Source organism: Corvus cornix, chromosome 5 (genome assembly GCF_000738735.6).
Source record: "Corvus cornix cornix isolate S_Up_H32 chromosome 5, ASM73873v5, whole genome shotgun sequence".
NCBI classification, from domain to species: Eukaryota; Metazoa; Chordata; class Aves; order Passeriformes; family Corvidae; genus Corvus; species Corvus cornix.
In genome coordinates, this window is record NC_046335.1 from 48,732,442 (window position 1) to 48,746,747 (window position 14,306).

The 14,306-nt window shown below is 44.6% G+C and overlaps 1 protein-coding gene across 9 annotated transcripts in view; it reads right to left on the reverse strand.

Moving 5' to 3' along the window:
• The window catches only part of OSBPL5 (oxysterol binding protein like 5), a 221,196-nt gene that overhangs the window by 113,003 nt on the left and 93,887 nt on the right, over window positions 1–14,306 (reverse strand). The window contains exon 1 of one of the 9 annotated variants that reach the window (XM_010395052.4): window positions 3,948–4,276. The exons of the other annotated variants lie outside the window; for them this stretch is intronic. The gene's annotated coding sequence lies outside the window, so the exon portion shown is untranslated. Of the gene's footprint in view, window positions 1–3,947; window positions 4,277–14,306 lie in introns of those variants that run through there. 9 annotated transcript variants of the gene reach the window in all.

Below are 14,306 nucleotides of genomic sequence, written 5' to 3' on the forward strand. Positions count from 1 at the left end.
AAGGGCTAAAAGGTGACAGTTTTTATGAGGCTGGACTCCAGGCCCTCTCAGGGCTGACCAGCTCTTCTTCTCCACACCAGGAAAAAAGTGATAGGCTTCAGTAATGTGAGTCTCACACAACAGGAGCTGGAGCTGCCACACTGTGACTTCTCAAGACAAACAAACCAAAATGAATGAAAATACCTGTACTCTGTCAGATCCCCAGGCTGTGTAAATCAGGGAAGTTCTGTGGCCTCCTTAGCAGGGTGATGCTAACTGACAGCGGGGAGTGCAGGGCTGAGCATCCAGCTCGTAGAACAGAGGCAAGAGCCCATGGTGCTTCCTGGCTTCCCTGGATTTGGTCTGTGTTAGAAAAGCAGGCTTCAAAGTGGTTGCTGCCTACAAGCTCCAAACACAGAAGAGTTTATAAACGCAAGAGCCCAGATGGGAAAGATATGAAAAGTTTGGGAGGGCAACAGGGGAAAGAATAAACAAATATCTCTGAAATGAAGTAAGGAAGCACTTAAAATGGCAGAAGGCTAGATGGTCTGTACAGACTTTGTGGTGCCTCTAAAAGGTACAAAATCTTTAACATCCATGGTTGTGCACATGTACCAAATTCCCCTACAGGGCAGAAACACAGGCTGCTATTACCAACTGCTCTAACAAACACTATTGCTCAGCCATTAGCAATCAGGAGGCACAGCAATCCAAAGTGTTAGGAGCTGTACAAACACATAACAAATAATTGCCTCTGCCTCAAAAAGCATGTTGGGCTTCTATCATCTCAAGCAGCACTTGGACCCAAACATATTTGCTAAACAGCAACAGACCACAGCAGCTAATGTCTGAGTGAAGCAGAGAAAACTAAAGAGCGTAACATTTTAATGTCTTCCCCTCGATCAGGTCGGCTCATTCAGTGCCTTTCACAGCAAAACTAATCTTCCACTGCAGTCATCTCCTCATCTATAGAGAAATGTATAAACACAGATATTAACAGCTTCTCTCCTGTGCAGCATCACCTCAGACATGGGTGATGAGACTGCTGTAAGTACAACTGGGCCTTTTATAATGAACAATTTCCTATCTGGTTAAAAGTGAAGGCGAGGAGACAGATAAAAAGGAGCTTTTCAAAACTGCTCACCAGTCTATTCTGCAGACTCCTGTGGGAGTGGGGCCAAGCTGGGACTGCCTCTGTCTGTCAATCTCACATGAACTGTCCTGACTGCAAACCATGCTGCCAAGAGATGCAGGCAAGGACCTGTCTGATGTCTTTGCCTCTCCTTCCAGGACTGCCAATGTTGCTGGACTCTTTAAGGTGAAAGATCAGCTGTTGACAGCTTCAGTTCCCACCCGATGCAAACAGAACAGACAAAACCCATGAGTCAGCTCAGGGAAAGAAGTGATGTAACCCAGCAAAAGGACTCCCACAGATCACTTTCCTCCTAGAAAGAGGCAGCAAAGACCAGGGCAAGCTGGACACCAGGCTGGGTTACAACCCAGCTGCAGATTTGTTCACGGTCAGCTGCTTGCTCTTGACGACCACACACCAGTTTTACCAACTGCTGCCTGCCTGTGCCACCCCAGCAGCCCCAGCACCACCCAGCTGCAGCCCCAGCCTGCAGGCAGAGACCCAGCCTGCTCACAGGAGTCACCTCTGCCACCATCACTGCAGTCGTGGGGAGTCACAGAACTCAGGGAAAAAACAGCAGAGAAAATTTGCACCTTGCTCTGCAAAACAAGCTGCTTGCAGTTTGGAAAGCTGTTCCCCAGGCAGTGCTCAGTCTGGAGGTAATGAAGTTGAGAAATGCAGCATGGAAATGGCACTCACCACAAGCAAAGGTGGGAATTAAATGAGACAGAGGTGACACTTACTCATAGGAGGAAACTATTAGGTTCTGTGAAAATTTACTTCCCTCAACAACCTGACACGGTAACTGTGCCAACAAGCAGCACAACAAAGCACGTTCCTTCTAACAGAGCTTTGCAGTTTCCTAATGGCACCAGCTTCTCCCCCCTCCATAAACTCCTTCACGTTACTATCACCTTGAAATAACTTAAAATAACCTCTTACCTTGCAGAAGAAAAGGATCCCACTTACTTTTTCTGGTAGAAGAGAACCTAAAAGCTTTAGTTAGGTCCCATGTTTCCAGACATCTGTCATCAGGCATGTGCAATTAAGACAGTTCTTCCCCAGAAGAGCCTAGTCTATCAGTAGTACTGCCTTCCCAAAAAGCTCTGAATATAAAGTGATTTTGATAGCAAATGTATTTCTCCTTTGCCTGCAAACACCAAGAGTCTTCCCTACACATTTCTTGCTACAAGATAGGTCCTGGTCATCTAGATTAACCCCACCAATAAGCCATGATGTTTAGGATTATAGTGTCTGATTGGAATTTTTCAAAGTTTCACTATGTACTGTTGGTCTCTACACTGCCTTGCCCTATTGATGACTGAGGTTGATGACCACAGGTGTTTCACACCCACCAGGCATTTCCCCAGTGCAAGTGGATTTTCAGGACCCATTTTTGTGACATTGCTAAAATACCTGTCTATTTCCCTGACAGCTCAAAGGCACATCCAAGTAAGCATTACTGGAATTTACATCTCTGCCACTACATTGCCAATTGGCTGCAAATAAAAGCAATGGTCAGTAATCAGTTTGGAAGTGAATAAAATCTTGGGTACTTTATTTATAAATAAACAACAACCACGACTCACATGACTCACAGTCATGACTTTATAGCCAACACACTGGCCAGTTCTTAGTTTCTTAACTGTGAATAATACTTAATATTTAACATAATGACAGTAACACCAAGCCTTTCCACTGTACCTCTGGTCACAAAGACAAGATTATAAATACACAGCATATTCAACACTTGCTTGTCAAAAGAGTTATTGAGGCAGTCTGCAGACCAAGACTTGTTCTATACATGATTTTGCACCAGTTGACCCATGTTAAATTACAAGTATTATTTGCTGGTGTATTTCTGATGATACAACAAAAGCATGGATGTAACCAGAGCCAAATAAAAGTGCTTTATACTGGAAGAGCTGGTTCTTCTTTCCCACAGGGGAACAAGCCACACTGGTATAAGCATGTTCATACTGGCATAGCTGAATTCGCACTAGGGGAGGGTTGTATCAATATTACAGAACAGCAGTTAAAAGGTAGTACAAGTTGTTTACATAGGGAAGACCTAATTTTGAAAAGAATTTGCTCCTGATCTCGAAAACACTGCTAAAACTCCTAATTCTACAAGCAATTTAGACACAGAGCAGAATTGGGCTGATCATGGGTTTAGCTGAATAAAATATACCGCAAATCAATACAGACTGCTGGATAACAATAATAACAACAGCAACAAAAACATATGGAAGGGGCACACTTTCATGTGGGCTCTCACTAACAAAACCAGTTATACCAACCTTTTAGGTAGGTGAGGAGATACCCAACTTATTTAGCAGCTGAGGGCAGTAAAATGGCCAACCTTGTTACATCAGTCCAAATTCCTTAAAATGTCAACTGATGAAGCAAATTGCAGGATGCCACTGCCACAGCTGCTGCTATCAGAATTCAAGCCTCAAGGGAGCTAGCTGAGTGCCGGTGTGGTTTTGAGCAGACAGGCAGAAATGCAAATAGGGTGTTCAGATACTTTTAAGTCCATTAGATAGAATTCCTGCCAGTCAAAGGTTCCCAAAGCATAAGGCTACTAATGTTCAGAGAGCCCACTGCAATTGCATAAGACCATGTCCAGCCTCAGAGGCAGGGAGATGGAAACAAAGAAGAGGAAACTGAAAGGAGGGGAGTAAGAGATGAGGGGAGAAGAGGAGGTCAGGTAAAAAAAAAAAGGGGGAAACTGAAAGGCATAAAGAAAGAGCCTACACAAAGGGAGGATTTTAGAGAGTTACAAGAAAGTAGGAAGGTTGGGATCAGTCTTGGGGAAGGGGAAAAGGACACTCACCGCAATGCTCGCTGCCTCAGACGGCAATCACTCTTCTCTCCCACGCGACACCTGCATTCAGAGCCCCCAGCCCTTCCCCAGCTCCTCACCGCCTGCTACATGCACAGAGGGCTTTCTGATCCCCGCCTGGATGCTACTCTGCTCCAAGCTGCAGATCAGCACAGGACGCAGAGAAGACACCCGCACGCACAGCCTCTGCTCCAGGGGCACATGGCACTCAAACACATCTCCCACGCGCTGCCAGCACCCTGTCTGCGATCCCAGCTCTCGCTCAGAAAACCAGGGCGACTCTCTAACCACGGTGGCTGAGGAAGAAAATCCTGAGAAGAAGCACAACGTGATTCAACCCAGTGATATGTCCAAAGAAAGCCTTAGACAATAGCCCTGACGGGTGTGATCTGTTACTGTTTGGCAGGGGAAGTTCAAACTGCAATGCCCATCGACAATAATTAATTGTCAGGCACTGTTAACAGTTTCGCTGCTGATCAAAGCAGCTGGGCAGCACCGGGAGAATTACAGCCAGTTGCTGTCACTTCTCAAAGCACGGCAGCAATAAACAATCTGCACCTCTGTGACAGGCTCTATTCCTATCGCACATAATCTCTCACTCACTCTCATTCTGTTTCTTTTTAGTGGCTTCTTAGCACACAGAATCCCTGTGCAATCAAAAGTAAAGAAAACCAAATCGAAGCAAACAAAACCCTCCCAGTTCACTCTTTTCTGTAATTAAACTGAAAGGAATAAAGTAAATCCTTGTAAGAGTGGAATCACTCAGTGCACTCTGCACGGGACTCAGATACAAACGAGTTTGACAAAGATTTCTCAGCTGATGCAGCTGAGCAGTAAAAGCATCATTTCCTAAGCTGTACAGAACCTAAACCTGCCATGCAGTGGCAGGTTTGCCAAGCACTGGTGCAGATTTCAGGTACACTAGGACAGTATTACTGCTTTGGCTTTAAAAGCAATCCAATGGATGTTGCTAGTTACAGTATCCCGTGGCAATTGTACACATATTTCAGTAGGCAAGCATTTCTAATTACAGCCCTGAATCACTCTGCATCTGGAAAATATCCACATTTTTTCCTTTGTGGGTTTTCCCAATACTGCTAAATTAAGAGATAAACACAGAACACACACCTCAGACAGAGCTCGATCACAAGGCTATTTGTTTTGCTGTTGCTCTCTCCAGGATGTGCTCTTCCCTGGCCCTCATCACAGTAAAGGAAGAGTTTTGCAAAAATATCTTTATCTGCTGGTGTCACCCACTGCAGTGTATCAGTCAGTGTCTTTTTGTACACAGTTTTACACCGACTTCATAGAATCAGAACCATACAATGGCTTGGGTTGGAAGTGACGTTAAAGATCATCTCGTTCCAAACCCACAGATAGAACTTCCACTAGGCCAGGTTAACCAGAGCCCCATCCAGCCTGGCCTTGAGCACTGCCAAGGATGGGACATCCACAACTTCTCTGGGAAACCTGTGCCTTATCACCCTCGCAGTGAAGAATTTCTTTCTAATGCCTAATCTAAGTCTCTCCTCTTTCAGTTTAAAACAATTCTCCCTTGTCCCATCACTGTCTGCCCATGTAAAATGTTGCTCTCCCTCTCTTTTATAACCCCATTTAAGTACTGGAAGATCACAATGAAGTCTCCCTGGAGCCTTCTCTTCTCCAGGCTAAACAACTCCAGCTGTCTCAGCCTGTCCTCATAGGAGAGGTGCTCCATTCCTCTGACCATGATTATGGCTCTCCTTTGGTCTCATTCCAGCAGACCCACCTCCTTCTTGTGCTGAGGACCCCAGAGCTGGATGCAGCACTCCAGGTGGGGTCTCATGAGAGAAGATGGGCAGGATCCCCTCCCTTGACACCAACTCTCCCTTCTCCTTTATTGGAGGGGGTGGGGGGATGGTACACTCTCTGGCCCTTCTTTTCTGACCACGGTACTTAAAGAATCCCTTACAGTTATTCTTCACATCCCTTGCCAAGTCCCATTTCATCTGTGCTTTACCTTTCCTGATCCCATCCCAACACATCCAAACGGTATCCCTGTACATTCCCCAGTTATCGGACCCTGCTTCCACTTAGCTGTGCATTTTCTTCTTGGTCATCAGCTTGAGAGGAAGGTTCCTGCTCAGCCATGCTGGTTTCTGGCCTGCCTTACTTGATTTCTTACACACTGGAAGGGAGAGGTCATGTGCTCTAAGAAAAGTGGCCTTAAAGAGTTGCCAGCTCTGGTCAGTCAAGGACAGTTTCCCATGGAATCTTATCCACTAATTCTTTAAACAGCTGGAAGTTCACTGTTCTAAAGTTCAGGGTCCTGACTTTGCTCTTTGCCACACCCATGTTTCTTGAGATCACAAACTCAGCCAGGGCATGGTCACCACTACAGCCCAGGCTGCCTCCAATCTTAACCCCTGTATGGGCTCATTTGTGTTGGTGAGCAGCAGGTCCACTAATGCTCCTTCCCTCATTGGTTTGTCTAATACTTGGATCTGAAATTTACCCTTGATGCACTCCAGGAATCTCCTGGATTGCTTACAGCCAGCTCTGTATTGCTTTCCCAGCAGATAGCTGGATGGTTGAAATCCCCCATCAGGATGAGAGTTTGTGAGTGCGATGCTTCCTGTAGCTGAGGCAAGAGGCCCTGTCAACGGGCTTCCCCTGGCCAGACACCTGTAGTAGACCCCACCCATGAGGTGTCTTTTGCTGGTGTGGTCCTTGACTTTTACCCACAAGCTCAACCTGCTCGTGGGTGTTTCCCAGAGGCAGCCCTTCACAATCCATCCATTCCTTAACCGAAAGTGCAATGCTCCTGCCCCTTCCCAGTCTATCTCTTCTGAAAAGCTTGTAGCCCTCAATTGCAGTGTTCCAGTTGGGTCACTCATTCCAACATGTTTCCATGATAACAATTCAGCCACAGTTCTCTAACTAAAACATGGTTTCCAACTCCTCTTGCTGTGTGCACTGGGGTGTTGGAGCAGACTTGTGTCAGACCAGATTCCTCCAAGACACCCGGCATGGTGTGACTAAAGAACTTCAGAAGAACTCTCACTTTTTGCACTAATTTCTCATGAATAAATTAAGACCACAGTGATAATAGTTACAATGAGAAGCCAGCATTTCTGAGGTATTTTACACCTTAAAAGTACTGTGCAAATAAGAATTAAAATGTATGCACAAACACCACCTTCTACACTTGACAGACCATTGTTTGCTGAAGCCGCAGCATCTGCTGAGACATGAACTTTTATTGGATCAGATACTTCAGCTATCAGAGACACTGCAGCAGCAGGAAACTAATGAAATCCTCATGGGAGGCAATGCTCATGTGTCAGGCAGCACAAACACTGCCGGGATTCTAAAGCCGCCACCTTGGAGGAAGTGATAAATCCCAGTGAGGCGTCCGGCAAGGAGTGATGCCAAGGCCAGGGGTCCACAGCCCCTCTCCCACGAGGGGCTGGGAGAACCAGGGCCCCCAAAGAAACTGGAGTTACTAAGCAGGAGAGGATCCATGCAGAATGTACAGAACCCAAAAAATATCCAGCCTCATTTAAGAGGGCAGAGGAACCCTGCAGTAAATTCTGAAAGTAATTAAAAGAAAGAGTGGAAAGTAAAATTTTTTTACTGCCTGTCCCAGAATCTCAGGGACTCTTCACTGCAAGAGTGTTTCTCTCGCTTTCAGACAGTTTTTAAAGAAGCCCTCTGGGGTGGGGTATTATGAACCAAAAATAAAAACTGGGATGAATTTGAAGAGAAGGGCTCACAAGCAACTAGCACTGCAAAGGGTCCGAGGTCTCCACTGAGATGAGGGGTTAGATGCACAGCTTCTGTCTGAGAAGGACACCCTGAGGCCATCCTAGTTGTAAAAACAGAGGGGATTTTTCAGGGCACATGAGACAAGGAGGTGCTAGGAACAGTTTTGTCCAGAAAAAAGATTTGATGCTCTCTGCAGCCCTTGGTTTCCCTTGGTTCACAGCTTCACCATTTTCACTGCCTCTTAAAGAGGGTGGAGAACTTTTGAACGGGTCCATGAAGAGGGAGCAACCCCTTCTCTGTATTGAACCACTAAATATCACAGCAACTGGGTGGCTCCTCACAAACAGTTTTAGACTATGGTCTGCCCTTGGCAGCCATGAGAGTCACTGGCTCCAAGCAAGGCACAACAATCCAGAGCAGGGAACTGTCACAGCATCATTTGTGAACAATGGCACATCTACCTCTGCCATCTCAGCCACAGAAAAACAATGGCAAACCATCAAATTTCTTCCCAGAAGGAAGCTATTATAACTGCTTCCAAGATGTCCTACCTCTTCCTTACACAGCCTAGCTCAGGATGAATGCCATAACAGGACTAATTTATGCAAACTGGTATGTGTTTGCCCTCTTGCCAGCTCGTACCCTTGGCTGGACTTGGGTCAGTGGTGACCTGCCTGGGGTCAGTGTGGACAGGATCAGTCTTAACACTTCTTGATCTTAAAGGGACTTGCCTGGAAGTTATTTTCCATGTGCCTGGTAATCACATTCTCACTGTTTCTTTCTTTGTTTATGCTCCATTTCTGCCAAGTAACAGCATCCTTCCTGTAAATGGAAAAGCATGTCTGGGTCCCCAAGCTTATACCAGGTGACTTTCTCTATAAGTTTGGCTGAATTGGTTGCTTTCTTTAAAAGCAGGCAAAACACTTTTGATCTTCAAAAAAGAATGCAACAGTCAGAAAGAGCACTATTAAATGCTGTTAGAGAAAGGCCAAGCAGCACATGCAGTTTTGTATTACTAAATTAACAACGCAAAACCAGTCCTTAGAACAGACTGTCCCACTTAAAATACTTCCAAATTCTGATGCTTGCAATAAATCAATGACCTGATCAATTCATAACTAGAAAACAACTGAGCTGGGACATGGATTATGCAAGTAGGTTCAACTCCCATGCAGGAACTCATGGTCCAGCAGCAAAGCTGCTTCCAAAGACTGTAAATTTGGAAAAGCTTGTTAACCTGTCTAGGAAAATCTAGGAAATCTCAGTATATTCCCACCACAAAGTCTTCACTGGCCCTTTTCCTCTGGGCATTTCTTACTCAGTCAAAGACAATGCCCAAGTAACACAAAATACAGCTTCTTCCTACAGCTGAAGTAGCAAAGGCATCTCCCTTTGTGTCTTCTGATTTCCTGCACAAAAAGGCACACCTTCTTCCTTGGAATCTGTCTGAATCATGGAGCAGGTGAGCAGCCCTTAACCCCCTTCTGGCCAGGCAGCAGGACACAGGCATTGCTGAGGAAGACTCCCTATGACCCTGCTCAGCCCTCCAGCCCCAGGAGCCTTTGGCCATCCCAGTGTGGAGATGCCATGAGGCCTTCTCCAGTGGTTCTGGCCCGGAGAGCTTAGTACAGCTGAAGCTCCCAGGCCTTTCCCTGATTGTACAATCTTCACAGTGTATTTCTAGCTCTAAAAAAACCCCACAAAACAAAGAAAATAAATGCAAAACAACTTGTTTTTCTTTCTCCTTTTAGACCTGGAATCCTCTTGAAACATCATTGACATGAAAGAGATTTGGGCTTTTAATTTTTTTGTGATTGCAGAGTGATAGAAAAGGCTGTACAGTGTTGCTTTTCCATCAAGCAAAATGAGGAGGAGACGGAAGAAGAATTGCTTTCTGATATACACCTGGCCATGCTTTCTCACCACTTTCAGATTCCCCATTAACTGCTCATTTCCATAACTGCACATTTTGGAATGACACAGGCAAGCCCTTCATTTCTACTAAGCACCAGATGAAACCATTTTATATCCAGAATTTTGATAAAGAAAAACCTTTCAGTTCTAAATTGCTATAAGACTGTTCTCAAACAGTCCTACAACATCCTTCTTCCTGCACCTTCTCATGCTATTTACAAACTAAACCTATTTTTTAAGCAAATAGAATAATTCATCTGTTTTTTTTTTAACTGCTTCCAAGATGCTCTGTGAACAGGGCCAAGTCTTAACCAGCTCCCTATCCTGCCACACAGTAATTTTTTTTAAAGTATAGAAGCTAACATTTCAATTTTTCAGAAAGACATGCTTATTTCTATGGTTTAACCAATTCTATAGGTTGTGCCAGTGGCTTTACCAATACAGCAGCCAAACCAATCTCCTGCCTCTTCCTTAATTCCACTCATCTCAAGCCTCTAAATTTTTATATTTAAAATCGCTGCTATGGTTTTTATTTAACATTCAGATATATTAAGAAAACCACAGGTATAAAACAGAGGCCATCAAAAACAAATAAACTTGTACCAGTCCTACTTGCTAAAGAGCATCTTTTGCCTAAATCATTCTTTTTTGTCTGCAAACTAACAGGGCCATAGGAAGAGGGTTACTGACCATACTGAGGCATTCTTGCTGCTTTATGCAAAGCACAGCTTTGACAGGATGCTGCCTTTCCCTGGCAGTACTGCCACTGACAGCAACCCAGCTCATGCAAAGAAAGCAACCTTTTTAAATCACAGCACTTTCATTCCTGAAGAAAAATAGATTCAGCACTGATCCCATAGCCTGGTCTGAAAATGGGACTGCAGGCTCTTCTGTGCTGGCAGTCCCCTGAGAGAACACACATTCAAGACCTGGCCAATTTATAGCATTAACACATCTATTAACCAACACAGAACTTCCCTGCCACCACCACCATCAACAAATGTGATGCTGTGTCACTACAGAGCTGATTTTCAGAGGAGCTGTATTTTCCTGCCTTCACAGGGGCTCCACTGTATCTGAGCAGTAAAATACTGTAGGAACAAGGTAGAAAAATAAAAAAAAATGCAAGGCATTACAGGATCAGATTAAAGAGGTACCATTGTGGAGATTTACATAGAGACACTTGAAGACACCTTTTTTTTTTTATTAAAAAAAAAAAAAAGGGAGTTAATTACAGCCAATTTCTCTTGCAGTTCAAAGAAATCAGGTTCCCAGGAGTCAAAGAGATGTGCAACAAAAGCCAGGCAGAAACATATGAGAAAATAAAAGCTGTTAGAAACTAATAAAGAAGTCTCAAATGGCAGGAAGAGGGGGACTTAATAGCCTAATAGTAGCAGCAAGAATATGTTCAGCACCCATCCCTCTAGGCAGATTACTCTTCTCAGGATGTTTCTGGCTAACAGGTTAATCTTGGGAATACTTCTGTTACATTCTCTGTGCCTGTTTCTGGGAACACAGCTATGAGAAATAAGCCTGCTTGAAAGTACGAGTAGGTCTGCGCTATGAGCCCTAGCTAAGGGAAAATGTAAGCCTTTCTCCAAATCTGTGATGAGGTCCCATCATCCAGGAAGAAGCAAGATAGCTAATATGTATTTACAAATCTTGCCACATCTGCTTCCAAACTTTCCATTAACAATTTGGTGAGTATCCAGTAACAGGAGGTTTTCCAGGGCCAGGACACTGAGGAAATACTGCTGTGTGAAACGTGCACTATTGTAATGATATTCCCAAATGACATGGTGAGGAGGTGACAGGATTTGTGCCTGCCGACAGTAGGCCTGAATCACTGCCATGCTGCCAGGAAATGTCAGGGCTTTGGGTCTGGGGCGTTGCTCTTTTCCTCAGTTTAATAAACAAAAGCTGCAAGGAGAAGTCTTTTTCTTGAAGGCAGACTGCAAATGTGCAGAGGAGAAGAACAGGAGAGAGTTTGTTTTGCTGCTGCCAGGACAGAGACAAGGAGGACTGGCAGCCTCAAGAGCTGCCCAGTTGAGAACTGGAGGAAAAAGGCCATGGCTGAGTGAGTTCAGGAAGCCATGGGCAAACAGGTCAGTGCACCAGGCAAACTGGGTGCTCTGTCTGTTGAAAATCAGGACAAAGGCTGCTGGGACCAGTCCTGGAGTCCACTGCTCCCAGCACAGAGGGAAGGCAGGACAGCAGTGCTCCTCACCCACCCAAGTGTCCTCTGCTCCCAGCAGCTACAGAGCGCAAGAGACTGAAAAACTCCATGTGGTGAAACATGTGCTGGCTGCTACAGGGCAAAGTAAACTTTCTAAACAAACTGAGCCATCATTATTATGTGCAATCCTGAATGGTTTGTTGTGACTTTAGTTACTAAAACTGGTCGGAAAAAAATCACCCCTTAGTTTCATACATACAGTGAGAAAAAGGATGAAGAGGAAGTTGTTCTTCCTCGTGGCCCAACTTGCAGGAGAAGAACTCTGACTGACTTCTGCGATTAAAAAGGGAAAATGAAAAAGTGCTGTTTGTTAAATCATGAACTTGCCCTCTAAGCAGTGACAGCCTACTTCCATGAACCAGCATGTCACCCCAGCTTTGGAAGGATTTTTTTCCAAATCAAATCACTCATCTGCAAAAATTGTAACTGTAACCACAGCTCTGGTCCATTTTCAGATTCACACATTTTCATACTCACACTTAGTGCTTGGTGCCAACATGTTTTGTTGTAAGTACTTCTTTATATTAGCACATGACAGACAACTTCTGAAAAGAAACACGGCCACTGAGGATGAAGTGGCACAAAAAAGGCTTTTCTTGGTAAGAGTTATTCAGATTTTTAAAATTCCAGCAAAAGGCAAATTTATCCAAACTTTCAAAAACTCAGCTTTCAAAATGTTCAAAAGCTTGTGCTTTTGTGTCAGAGAATTTGGATGTCTGAAGAAATTCTGATGCCTCCTAACATGACTTTAATACTACTTTATACAGTAAGACCCACATACTTCAGACTATGCCAGTAACTTGTTCAATGGTCATTTTTTTCAGCAGTCTGTGCTCATAAATTGAATGTGTGGGGCACTTATGTTAAACTGCTCATTAGGCTTAATTTACATTAATTACATTAGCTGTAACTACTTAAAGATGAGTTTATTGTCTGGAGGTGTTTCAATAAACCAGGAAGGAAGGAACACCCATAAAAAGTAAATTACCTGATTTCTTCCAACACCTTTGTTTTCATTATGGCCTTTTACATGGACAAACATTGTGTACTCTAGCTTAAAATTAAGGTAGAACCATGGGACTGGATATGAGGTGACTGATGTGTCAGCTTCCTTTGAATCCAGCTATAAGCAACTAGAGTCAGAAACAGCCTGTTCTGCTCTTCATGAACCCCTTGGCTTTAATGCTTTCAGCTCGACAAGGTTCTGCATTTACAACAGCTCCCAAAAAGAAAAAGATGTTATGGGAATGGTAAGAAAGCCAGTAATGGAGCCAGATGCAGTAAAATACAACAGAGAGTCAAAAACCTCAGTAAAAGTCACTTTAAATACCATTATCTCTGCTGGTAAAGAACGCACCAGACATGTGGAGCCAGATCTGCAGCTGGTGACCTGATTTTGATGCAAGTGAGGCTATTTACACGATGTCTTTTTATGTTTAGCAGGCAGCAGGGTCTGTTTGAGAGGACAACCACGAGGCTCTGGGCTGCCTTTGAAGTGCTAACACACCATGTCATGCTACAGATAGCTGGGTATCATGTGTTGCATTGGCTTCTGGTTTAAACTGTGCTGCCGTGGTTAAGCAGAGCAGCTGCACAGCAAGGAGGGAATGAGTCGCAGCCCAAGAGAACAGCCAGTGCCTGCACTCCACCCAGGAGGGGTGCTGTATGCACTGGAGGCACAGGAGGACATGTAGCAGCTAACTCTGATAAAGACACTCAGACTTGAGTCCTGGATTTAGAAAATAGCCTTTCCCTTGAAGGGGTAGACACCCAAAGGAAGGACCTATGGCCCCAAGTCTGCTCTCCACGTCAAAGAGCGTGTTTCTAAATCCAAAGCAAGGAAGAAAGGTTGGAAGCAGCGTTTCTGACAGAACATGCCATTTTTTAAATGGCAACGTAATGTGGCTACCAAAGGATTTTTTTTTTCTCTAAAACCATGCCTGTTTTAGTCTCTTCGGCCAAGAAAATCAATTTCTGCAGCTGTGTCATCAGTGACTCAGAGATTCCCTGATGCTGAGTCTCCAGACTTGTCCCATTGGTGGCCCAATGGCAACACGGGCAAGAAGAGAACAGCACAAGAGGACAGGGAGCCAGGACTAACATGTCAGAGCCAGGTTTGCTTCTGGAGTATTTTTGCTTGTATTAAACAGAGTGAATACACCAGTAATGGAAAACCAGACAAAAACAGATTGTGAGCTATGATTCCACAGCTGGAACATGGCAGAAGAGGAACAGCCACACAAATGTCCTTTCTCTGCAGGTCCCTGCACTGAGCAGCAGGTGACCACAACAAGCAGAACACAAAACCTCATGCCTGCCACTTCTGGTCTGGCATTTTACAGCTTTTCCAGCGAGCCTGAGGTGACAGACTGCCATTACTCAGTTTAGGGTGTGACAACAGGAGAGACAAGCAAAGTGCTTCCCTGTGGGGACAGGCAAGAAGGTGGGTAACT